Below are 13,695 nucleotides of genomic sequence, written 5' to 3' on the forward strand. Positions count from 1 at the left end.
AAAACACAAACTACACAATACAAAACAAAACACAAACTACACAATACAAAACAAAACACAAACTACAACACAAACTACACAATACAAAACACAAACTACACAATACAAAACAAAACACAAACTACACAATACAAAACAAAAACCAAAACATAAACTACACAATACAAAACACAAACTACACAATACAAAACACAAACTACACAATACAAAACACAAACTACACAATACAAAACAAAACACAAACAACACAATACAAAACAAAACACAAACTACACAATACAAAACAAAAACCAAAACATAAACTACACAATACAAAACAAAACACAAACTACACAATACAAAACACAAACTACACAATACAAAACACAAACTACACAATACAAAACACAAACTACACAATACAAAACAAAACACAAACAACACAATACAAAACAAAACACAAACTACACAATACAAAACACAAACTACACAATACAAAACACAAACTACACAATACAAAACAAAACACAAACAACACAATACAAAACAAAACACAAACTACACAATACAAAACATAAACTACACAATAGAAAACACAAACTACACAATACAAAACACAAACTACACAATACAAAACACAAACTACACAATACAAAACAAAACACAAACAACACAATACAAAACAAAACACAAACTACACAATACAAAACAAAACACAAACTACACAATACAAAACACAAACTACACAATACAAAACAAAACACAAACTACACAATACAAAACAAAACACAAACTACACAATACAAAACACAAACTACACAATACAAAACAAAACACAAACTACACAATACAAAACAAAACACAAACTACACAATACAAAACACAAACTACACAATACAAAACAAAACACAAACTACACAATACAAAACAAAACACAAACTACACAATACAAAACACAAACTACACAATACAAAACAAAACACAAACTACACAATACAAAACAAAAACCAAAACATAAACTACACAATACAAAACAAAACACAAACTACAACACAAACTACACAATACAAAACAAAAACCAAAACATAAACTACAACACAAACTACACAATACGAAACACAAACTACACAATACAAAACAAAACACAAACTACACAATACAAAACAAAAACCAAAACATAAACTACACAATACAAAACAAAACACAAACTACAACACAAACTACACAATACAAAACACAAACCAAAACATAAACTACAACACAAACTACACAATACGAAATACAAACTACACAATACAAAACACAAACCAAAACATAAACTACAACACAAACTACACAATACAAAACAAAACACAAACTACACAATACAAAACACAAACTACAACACAAACTACACAATACAAAACATAAACTACAACACAAACTACACAATACAAAACATAAACTACAACACAAACTACACAATACAAAATACAAACTACAACACAAACTACACAATACAAAACATAAACTACAACACAAACTACACAATACAAAACATAAACTACACAAAACAAAACATAAACTACAACACAAACTACACAATACAAAACATAAACTACACAATACAAAACAAAACACAAACTACACAATACAAAACACAAACTACAACACAAACTACACAATACAAAACATAAACTACAACACAAACTACACAATACAAAACATAAACTACAACACAAACTACACAATACAAAATACAAACTACAACACAAACTACACAATACAAAACACAAACTACAACACAAACTACACAATACAAAACATAAACTACAACACAAACTACACAATACAAAACATAAACTACAACACAAACTACACAATACAAAATACAAACTACAACACAAACTACACAATACAAAACATAAACTACAACACAAACTACACAATACAAAATACAAACTACACAATACAAAACACAAACTACACGATACAAAACACAAACTACAACACAAACTACACAATACAAAACACAAACTACAACACAAACTACACAATACAAAACAAAACACAAACTACACAATACAAAACACAAACTACACGATACAAAACACAAACTACACAATACAAAACAAAACACAAACTACAACAGAAAATACACAATACAAAACACAAACTACAAAACACAAACCAAAACACAAACTACAACACAAAATACACAATACAAAACACAAACTACAACACAAAATACACAATACAAAACACAAACCAAAACACAAACTACAACACAAACTACACAATACAAAACACAAACTACAACACAAACTACACAATACAAAACACAAACTACAACACAAAATACACAATACAAAACACAAACCAAAACACAAACTACAACACAAACTACAACACAAACTACACAAACTACACAATACAAAACACAAACTACAACACAAAATACACAATACAAAACACAAACTACACAATACAAAACACAAACCAAAACACAAACTACAACACAAACTACAACACAAACTACAACACAAACTACACAAACTACAACACAAACTATACACACTACAACAGAAACTACACAAACTACAACACAAACTACACAATACACAACACAAACTACACAACCTACAACACAAACTACATTAAAAACTACACAAAATACACAAACCAAAACATAAACTATGACATAAACTACATTAAATTCTACATTAAAAGCTACACAAATTACACAAACTACAAAGGTATGGTACAAATGAGGTGATGCCTCTGTTAGTCCTCATCCTGGTCCACCTGTACCTGTGTCCTGAAGTCTAGACTTCATGCTCAGACCAAAGTGGGTCCAGTCTATGTGTGTGCCCCAGAACTGGATGTTAATTCAAAATGTAGGACTTATATTTTGGGATATTTATCTGATTCATTTAGTCCGTTTAGTCCAGTAGAAACATCTGTGATGAGTTGAGAGTTTTGGAGTTCTGTCTTTATTGTAGAGACAGGACAGTGGATAGAGTTTGAAATCAGGGAGAGAGAGTCTGACTAGCCTTCATATATGAGGCGTTACCTAACCACTATACGCCAACCAGCGCCCCCAAATTAAGATTTTTCAAAGCAGACATTTTGATACGCAACTGCAGTGGAAGTGCATGTTCAGATGAGACAAACAGGAATGTAATATGCCTGAATTCCAGTGAGCAGCGTCTGTGTCAGGGCCCTGGTAATGTACATGCTGGCTCATTGTTACTCAGGCAGTACTTACTGCAGCGTTTGAATTTGTAACGCCTATCCCCCTTTCCACTCAAAATGTCTGCTGTAAAAAAAAGAGCCAAGCTATTAAAAAAAAAGAAAAGAATTAATTTCACTCTCCTCTCCAGTTTAAGCTCATTACATGGTTTCATTTTATTGCATTTTTAGAATAATATCATTAAGCTGTCACACTGATTTGGCACCTGTTGGTGTAATGTTGGCCATATTGCCAACGCTCCAACATGAAGTGACATAAATCATTCACAAAAACAACTGTATTACCATCGCTGAGGTCTGAGCTGGAGGGGAAATCATGTCTGAAAGAGACATAGTGAGTCTCAGCGAGAGTCAGAGCGGTGGATATACTGCATAACCCCAGCGGCTATGGAACAACGGCCCACTTAAGTCACTAAAGACTGCCAATGTGAGGCCCCTGTTTTATCAGCAAATCCAGGCCATTATACGGCTAATGCCAGGCATCGCCTGTGACATCCCCCCGTCTGTCTGTGACACGGTTAGCTTCAGCTCCTGTGTCAGTGGAATACACCCGGCTTCAGCAGAGGACAGCACAATACTGTACTTAGTGTTTTGGATGAGCGACTAAATTCCTGCTGCGTTAAAGGGCATGGCGCTGCACGGATCTGTACTATCATAAAGATCCTTTTTAGGGCTGACTCAACACCTCTAGATGTCATCACAGCACCCCTAAAATAATAAGAGAACATTTGCAAATATCGTAATTCTATATATTAGCAATAATTTTGAAATATTGCTATATTTGTCATACCGCATCGCTTACCCCCCACCCAACACACACTCTATAACTTTATACTAACTATACAACTTTACTTTTGGGAGATTTACGACTTTAATCTCGACTTTCTATCTCAAGACTTTATTCTTATAAATGGTCGAGCTGATTCTCGTAAATATACAACTTTATTCTAGTAAATTAAAACTTTAATTTACAACTTTATTCTCGTAAATTTACAATTGTATTCCCATAAAACTTTATTCTTGTAAATTTACAAATCTATTCACGTTAATTAACGTTTTTGTTGTGTAAATTTACAACTTCATTCTCTGTAATTTACAACATTATTCTTGTAAATGTAAGACTTAAATGTCACAAACAGGAATACATTTTCCAAGAAACTTTATTCCTGAAAATGTATGACTTCAATCTGGTAAAATTATGACATTATTCTCATAAATGTAAGACTTTAATGCCGTAAATGTATTTTCATACATTTAGGACTTTATTCCTCGTAAATTTACAATTGTATTCCCCATGAAACTCTATTCTAGTAAATTTACGACATTATACACTTTAATTAACGACTTTATTCTCCTAAATTTACGATTTTTATCTTATAAATTTAGGATTTGAATCCCATAAAACTTTATTCTAGTAAATGTCAAACATTTCTGATTTTATTCTCATAAAATGATGCCTTTAATCTGGAAATCCCCCCCCCCCCCCCCCATGTAGCCGTAATACTCTTTGGTGAAGAACATAAGGTCTAACACCTCAGAAGGCTTTTTTAAAAACTACTGCATCATGCTCTTCACATTAAGCAAAGTAATACCAGCAGCGTTCAGTGTTTTGTAATCTGCCCATTGTTTTATAGTTGCAACAGAAATTGACGACAAAGACCCCGGTTCGACCACACATGGCTTTAAGAGACGCACAAACATGGACACACACTAACACATAAAGGGCTGCATGCGTGACAGCTTTAAGCTTTTGTTGTGTTTCGTCTGACAGTAGCAGTAAAGGTAGTAATTGAGAGATTAGAGCTAAGGTGCTATCATGGCGCTCCTTTGTTTGGTCTCTCGATTAGCGGTCGCACATCACGTTACTGGCATGCGTGGGAATGAGTCACACAATGAGCTACTTTGTGTAGTTTGCCTTATTTTTGGATCTTTTGAATCTGTCGGGTTCCATGGCAACCAGGTGTGCACAAATATTTGGATTTCAGGTAAATTTCCTTCTTTGATTTCAAATCGCCGGATCGCTGCATCATGTTGCATGTTTTTCAGGAATCCCCCCGTTAATCACTCCCTCGCCTCCAGCTCATCCGAAGTGCAGCAGCCAGGCTTCTTACTGGTTTATGACATCACATCACCCCAATTCAAGCTTCTTTACATTTGCTTCCAGTTGGTTTTAGAATTGATTTTAAGATTTTACTTATCACTTTTAAAGAACCCATGAGGCTGGCTCAGACTTAGATCCTCAGATGGAGGCATCCTGGTCGTTCCAAAGTCGAGGCTTAAAACTACAGGTGACCGCTCTTTCACCGTCAGTGCCCCCCGACTTTAGAACAACCTCCCTTCAGCTTCTGAAATCTCACTTTTATAATGGGGGTCATGATGGAGCTTATTGGGGGTCTAATGATGGGTTCGTCATAAGACCTACGCTTTCCATGATTGTTCTGATAATGGTTCTTATGATTGTTCTTATGGTAGTTCTGGGTTTCATGATGGTTCTGGGTTACTTGATGGTTCTTGAGATGGAACTTATGGTGGTACTTGTAATAGATCGTATGATGGTTCCAGTGATGGTTCTTATGATGGTTGTTGTGATGGATCTTAAGATGGTTCTCATGAAAGGCCTTAAGAGGGTTCTGATGTTCGTTCTCATGATGGATCTGGGTCTCAAGATGGTTCTTTTGATTGATCTTTTGATTTTTCTGATGATGGTTCTTATGATTTTTTGTTATGGTGGTTGTTGTGATGGTTCCTGATGGTTCTGAATCTTATGATGGATCTTGAGATGGACCTTGAGATGGTTCTCATGAAAGGCCTTATGATTGTTCTCATGATGGATCTCATGAAAGGTCCTGGATCGTTCTCATGGTGGTTCCTATTGTGGGTCTCACATATGTTTATTGGGTTGTTTTTGTTGTAATGGTTCGTAGGTGGTCGTTTGGGTTATTCTGATTTGTTCTTTTGATGCGATTGCTGAATGTCAAAGAACTGTAAACCCTTGTTTTTAAAGGTGCTATTTAAATAAAGTAATAAAAATTATTGTTGTTGTATAAACATGTTAACACTCCTATATCTTAACTTTTATAAAATGTAAGGATTATAGAATCCAAAAAAGGTCAAATAAGAACTTTCTAAAACATTTAACCTGCCGAGGGGCTGCAGATGTAAACTAGCTTAAAGCTAACCCTGGTACGATGCATCAAATGGCAACATTTATGTTTAATATTGTACATGGAAAATTTAAAATTAAATAATTGACCTTGTGGGCTTGACAGAACTCATTCGGGACAAACTTGCACCCAGCCTGATCCCCTCTTTTTCATTGTGCCAGGTCTGAGTCAACAGAGTCGTTTTATGTGGTTTGGGGCTGGAGGTTGGGGGGGGTTCTCAGACCCCGGGTGTTTACCCCATAATCCCTGAGACGAAGTTCACAAGTGGGAGGAAAGTACGGGGAGATTTAGCTTCTCCCAAAGGTTTACCGCTCCCATGTTCTCTGAAGACACACAGGGAGAGGGTAATTCCTGGGAATGATTTGTGAAAGATATAATAGTTAAGAAACTGTTTTTGTCCTTTTTACTACAAAAACTCTGTACAATAAAATGTGCCAAGTTTTGTTGTTCCATAAATGTAATGTAAATGTGTTTGTACAAGTTGAATTGTTATGTCTACAATTACATATCATGATTTGTACAGTGCTGCACCTATAGCATAGTTGAAATGTATTTTAAAAGAAAATCAGAATTAGCTAATTGTGAATGGCTGTACATTCTGCATTTTTGGTCCAAATATACTCACCAAGCTGGACTTCAGGTTGTGCAAGAAGACCTTTTTTTCCCATCTCAGGATTAAGTGTGCTGCCCTGAACCCATCAGGTCAGAAAAATTATTTTGAAATGAATCCTTGGAGCGAATGGAAGCCAAAAAGTGTTACAACAGGGTAGTGTGTCTCTGCAATGTTTATCCATCTAAAAGCCTTTCAGATATAATTTAGATTAGTTGCACATGATTTCATCCTTTTTTGCCCCTTGTGTTGAAAACAATTAAATGAAAGTAATCAGGGAGCCGGCAGACGAGTGGTTACTGCGCGCCTCCATGCACAGAGGCTGCTGTCCTCGAATGGAAGCAAACTAGGATCAATATTGGAGATGCTTTTGAAAAATGGAGAGAGGTTAGAACACAGAAAGGTTTACAGACCCATGCAGAGCTGGATAAACACTGAAGCTTCAGAGTCCACCACATGGTGACCTGAGTGAGCATGGACTCTAGAGAGGAGGAGGGGGGGGGAAACAGCTCTCTACAATGTTTTAAATTTAGACTGCAGTACCCATTTTGAACACTAGGTGTCAGAGTTACATATAGCACCTTTAAAAAAAAACATTCAAGGATTCAAAGTTCTTGGGGAAAAAGGGAGGCACAAAAAGTCCTCACAGTTTCTCACAGGACCTTTGAACAAGGGCAAATAACTTTCTCTGAGTCAGTTAACTTACATCTCATCATCATAGTGTCAATAATCAAATAAACAAATACAAGCAGGATAGATGTTACCATTAACCTTATAATACTTTAAGAACAATAAAAACCATATTGCTAACTTGTCTGGTCTTGAAACCCATTCTGCTGCTCTTTTCTACTTTTTGCTTTGGAACAGACTGATGCAGTCTTAAAAAAATGTTTCTTATAATAATGATTTATATCAAACATCTCCTTGCACCACTGAGAATGTTTTGCACTTGTTGTGCTTGGCCCTGAGAACGATTCTGATGACTCGCATGTCTCGGTAATATACATCTTCCAGCGTTGCTTCGAATGAGTCTCAAGGTTGTGGCAGGACAAGAGAGAAAAAAAGAGCATGTGGTGAGTCACGTATACCTTGTTACACGGCCACAGTGAAGTACATCATGTTGTTTTTCTCCCTCTCCTCTCGACTGCTCGCTGTTGTCCAAAGATGAGGCTGTTGCTTGGCCCGCTGCCAGCCCACAGAAGGATTGAGCCAATCCCAAAAAAACACACTTCATACTGAACACAGTTGAGACACTTTTCTTTGGCTGGTCATTGTGGTGAAAAGAGAAGAAACCTGAAATGATCCATTATTGCTGCCTGGATCCATTACTCATTCTCAGGCATCGCACAGTTTTCAGTTACACACTGGGAGGCAGGATATACAGCTGCAACTCTTAGCCAGAGGAATATGTACTGAGTGATATAGATTGATTATTTTTTTCCCATGCTGCTTCAGTGTGACCTTACAGGCCTCGGGCTCCAAGCGGTTGCCTGCCGTGCCGGTTGACAATCAGCGCCTCTGAGAGAAACTGATGGATGTTGACGACTGCAGTAATTAGGCCCAGTACTTGGTTAATACAGTAAATGGCCGTATATATTTTTGGGACTTTGTTTATAGATAAATATGGCGTTCAGGGACAAAATACAGGATGTTTTTCTTATTGCAAGAAGACCACCAATTGCGGTTAAGTTATTGAATTCACACAAGTGCTACTTTACATTTTCAAATGGTACCTCATGGGGATTTATTTGACATGCTCCCAGTCATTTCCCCAAAAAGCAAACCCCTCCTGCTGATCTTGACTTGTGTCAGCGTTGCAGCAGAAATCCTGAATGCCTTTGGGAAGTTAGTTTTTTAAAGAAGGTTCACGTTGTAAGGTCAACTCCGCTGCCAGCAAAACACACAGATTTAAACTTTTAGAGACGGATTTAACATGAAATATGTAATCCCAACCGGGGGGGTTCGGACTCGGACAATATTCCCACAACCTCACACTGAGAGCCAACAGTTCGCTGCCACTGCTTCAGCTACCTCGCTTTACCAAAAGTCTCCCCGTCGTCTTAGCTGGAGTCTCTCTGTGTGCTGCTTGTTTGCCTTTACTTCCCAAATCCCTGAGAGCAAACAGGAGCATGGGCAGATTAGCTTAATATCATCCTCTGCACTTACTACACAGAAAAGAAATGTCATCCGTGTCCCGGGGTATAAAAATCCAAATAAGAGAGTCAAACCAGGGCTGCCCTGTTAGATATATAAAGCAAAGGGCATCATTTCAATCCCATAATAATTACATATTGATGTTTGAAGTTGTGCTATCTCTATATATGTTTGTTCCATTTGACGACTCTCCCTCTACGCTGATGACACACGCATTTATGTGGAACCCTAATAGGATTAAAAATGGAGGAAGAAAAAAGTCAAAATGGATTTTAATCAATAATCTGGCTACTTCTTTGTGTACTCCATGCCCGTCTTGAAAAATAGGCAAATGACTCGGAATGAGAGCTAAAGCTAATAAGCAGGCCACCGCTAATCTCTTAAACAAACCTCCTCTCTCCCTATGTGGCCTTCTCTCTCTCTCGCATTATGAATAATGTATATTTTGCCAACAAGCCCAACACCTCAACACACACACCTACACACACACACACACACACACACACACACACACACACACACACACACACACACACACACACCTACACACACAACACTCCCCCTCGGTGTCTCTTTTGACTTTTGAGTTCAATCTGGTCCCTCCCCCAACCTTATTGGTTTACTTTAATTAGTGATATTGAAGGAAGGGGCAAATGAGGGGGGGTGTAGTAGTGGTGTTGAGGAAGAAGAGGAGGGGGGGGGGGGGGGATTTGTGGTGGCGTAAATACTGAAAACAAACAAGAGAGCTGAATGGGAGGATGGCGGCGGGTGCAGTCCCGATGCCGCTGCGCAGACGGAAGGGGACACATGGTGTAAGCAAACACTCGTAATTGCATTAGATTCCCCTGGCACACGGGTAATCTAGCAACCCCCCCCCCCCCACACACACACACCCCCACCCCCTTGTCCCAGAACACAACAGGACACATCTCCCGCTCTTCTCACTCTCTTTGTCACTCTCTCTCCTGCAAAAATTATTAATGTAAGTCCCACAGCGCTGTCATTGATCATTCAGCGGGCGCGATGGAGGACTAATTATCATTTATGCGTCTGAGGTGTGGAGCGCCAGCGAGTGTTTGAGAGATGCAGCTTGTGTTTGAATGCATTCATCGTTTTCTGTGTGTGTGTGTGTGTGTGCACGTTTGCCGGTGTGTGAGTGTGCGTGCATCCCATTTAACAGTTGTCCTGTTTGATATTTCATTCCTCAGCCCACATGTCTTGAGAGTTTGAGCAAACACATTTGCTTGAATGGGATGTTCCCTGAGCAAACGGGGAAAATCTGGCCTTGATGTGAATATCAGTGACAGCCAATGATAATTAAGACGGTTTGTTTTTGCAGCTTATTAAGATGTCCGCTGCACAAAGACCTAAAAAAAACCCCCAAACAAACAGGGTCTGATATTAGTTTTTTTTAAAATTTTTAGCCCTTACAATCTATTGATTTCCTTCTTTTAGGACAAAATAAAATCTAATTTGGATGTAAAAACAATAAGATCCACTAGATGGTGTTGTAATATCCACAATGACCAAGATCCACACACCCACATAATAAATACTCCAAGCTTATACTATCAAATCTTTTTAGAACATTTGTTTGTCACTGCAAATACGCAGGACTTTTTAAAGAGTTAGTGCAACAAAAAAGACCAGATTGCCGTGTTTGCTTGAATCCCGCTTGTTAATCAAAACTATACTTTGTCTATTATTCATGCGCTTATGTGCTCGTGTATTTTGACAGAATTCTAGCTTTACATTGACATTTCCCAGATATTCCTCTTGTCTTTCTTTCAGCCTTAAATTTTCTACTCTTATCCCGAGTAGTTTGAGTAGCAGCGACACAAGCCTCAAATCCTAAATAAAGAGTGCAGTGACGAGCGACGGCGTCTTGAAAACAGGTAGCAAAATAATCCCTGCACCTGTGGACAATAATTCATAAAGAGAGCATTTTGAATTCACTTTTAGGGAATCAAACCTCGACTCCAGAGGGGGGCCGAGTCAGGTCACCCACACAAACATAAACGGAAAAAAAGGGAAGATGGAGGGAAAGTCTTAGATCTCTGACGGTATTCAGCGGATATGTGGGGCTTTGAGGGAAAGCCTCAGAGCCAAAGGGTTTAAATTTGTGTGGCCCCGGGGCCAGTGCAACAGAAAATAAACAATGCTTTGCAGTGATTAGGACTTTATTAAGGCACACTAAGTCTGTTGGCCTGGATTGGGTTGATGTTTGAGGAGCTGGCCTTGTGAAGATGCCCCCATCATGATGAAAAAAGGAGGTTTCAGTGGCAGCCTTATGCGTTCTTTAGCTCATGAGAAATAACCCATAAAAGCAATGCAATGCAGGATGACTTCATCATTTAAATCCGACTGATTACGTCTGTGTTAATAACTCCACAGTGCACACAATTAGCTTCTATTGACCGCCACCATAATCACCTCCATTCGGATTAAGAACGACTCCCCACACAGAGAAGAATGATCTCTAATGACTGACAAACAAACAACCACGAGAAGACGGAGGGGAGAGCACGGGGGGAACACCCACTGAGCTGTTTTTAAAGTAATATCATTTAAGCCCCCGGACACCCCGACAAAGTCTGTCAATGTCTAACCTGGCTCCTCACCTGTTTGGAAACAGCCCGGGGTAATCCCTCTTCCCCCGGGGCACTTGAGGTAGATTTACCCACCCCAGAGCTGCGTCCTGCCCGGACAAGTTAGTGAACTGCAGGGCCCGAAGAACACCCACAGCCACCGCCACCGTGCTGTCCTCATCTTCAGCTGGGAGGAACCCAGAGAGAACCCACACATGCACGGGGACACAAACATGCAAACTCCACACAGAGAGGCTCCTGTCAGACGGGGATTCAAACCAGGAACCTCCTCTGCAGGAACCACTGCACCACTGTGCAGAGACAATAAAATAGAAACATCTAAGACAATGATTGAATAAAGTTGTAGTAAAATAAATTAAACATCATGGACAAGAAGGCCTTTTGATAAAAATAAGTCTTGAAAGGAGATTTAAAAGAAGATACTGATTTAGCTCGTTTGATATCCTCAGGCAGGTCGTTTCACAGCCGGGGAGTCCGGACAGCAGACGCTCGGCCTCCTTTGGTTTTTAAGTTTGAGATGGAAACAGTCAGGAGTTTCCTGCCTGCTCGTGGGGACAGCTGAAGTTCAGATATATATTCTATGGCCAGTAACACCTTAAATAAGTAAAACCTTCAAATCAATCCTCAAAGAAATGTGTAGCCAGAGTAAGGTCAGTAAGACAGGAGTAATATGTTCTCTCTTCTTAGTTAATGTTAAAAGTCTCACAGCTGAATTTTGCACAATTTGAGGCAAAGATTTTCCTGTTTTGGTCCGTGGTTGAAATCTGAAAATGTTTAGACTAAAACCTCCAATCAAACAAGAGGACAATCAGAGAAACAACCAATTGTGGGTGTGTAAAATCCAAGTATTTTTTTTCATTCATCTTGTAATAAGGTGTGTCTGTTTTATTGTAAAAGCAGTGATGTCTTACCTCCACTAGGGGGAGCAGTGTTGCACAGAATCATGGGTCAGTTCATCAGTGTCTCACACAAAGAATCTGAAAAGCTGACAGAAAGAAGCATTTTGATTCTCAAGGCTGCATTTTGCGTTTAAAGCAGCCCAGACAGCAGATATTATCACTCATAGTCTGAATTATGTGACAAAACTGATTTTTAAATTCATTGTCATGTTTGAAAGCTGCCTGTGCTTTCTGTTCATACTTTCTTTTAAAGGCTACAAGCGTTTTGTGTCAATCATCTTTGATACTGTAACACATTTTCATCATTCATTCATTCAACCTTTATTTATGACGGAGAGACGGCTGAGGAGATACCATCATTTACATTGAGTCATTACAGATTCAATCAAAAGACAGATGAAGACAAGGTCACTAATGTCAAAGAACTGTCCGGGGGATTTCTTTTTTTAAATTTAAAATCTATTTAACTAGGAGGAGAAACGTCATTGAGATTAAGAATCTCATTTACAGGAGTGTCTTGGCCGAGAGGGGAAGCAGCACAACAAAAAGTTTCAGACATAAAACACAGATCAACATGTCCTGAGTCACAGAGAAGAAAAGTCATTATTCAAAGCATCTGAGGTCCTGGAGCAATCTACTTTTAAAAAGATTTAAAGAGACCAGCTCCCCCCCCCCCGACACAGATCATCCTGCAGGACAGTCCAGGCCGTCGGAGCAGCGTACCTGAAACTCCTTTTCCCCGTTTTAAGAAACACTTTGGGAGAAACAACGACATGTTTTGTGACAGAGTCTCAGAGTTATTTCTGTAAAGTTCTTGTTGTTAAGGTGTCAGTTCAGGACTGCATCACGCTGCAGAAACAACCTTTTTTTTAATTGTCTAAGGGCAAAGATTTACAGTGAGTGATCCAGTTGACTGTTTTTAAAATCACACATACAGGACAAAATCAGGAAAAAAGATTACATGTCCCACTTTGTCCACAGGGGGCGCCAAAACCAACACAAACCACAAGTAAGTTCCTCACAGGAGCTTTGATGAGCATCGTTCCACA

Source organism: Labrus mixtus, chromosome 10 (genome assembly GCF_963584025.1).
Source record: "Labrus mixtus chromosome 10, fLabMix1.1, whole genome shotgun sequence".
NCBI classification, from domain to species: domain Eukaryota; kingdom Metazoa; phylum Chordata; class Actinopteri; order Labriformes; family Labridae; genus Labrus; species Labrus mixtus.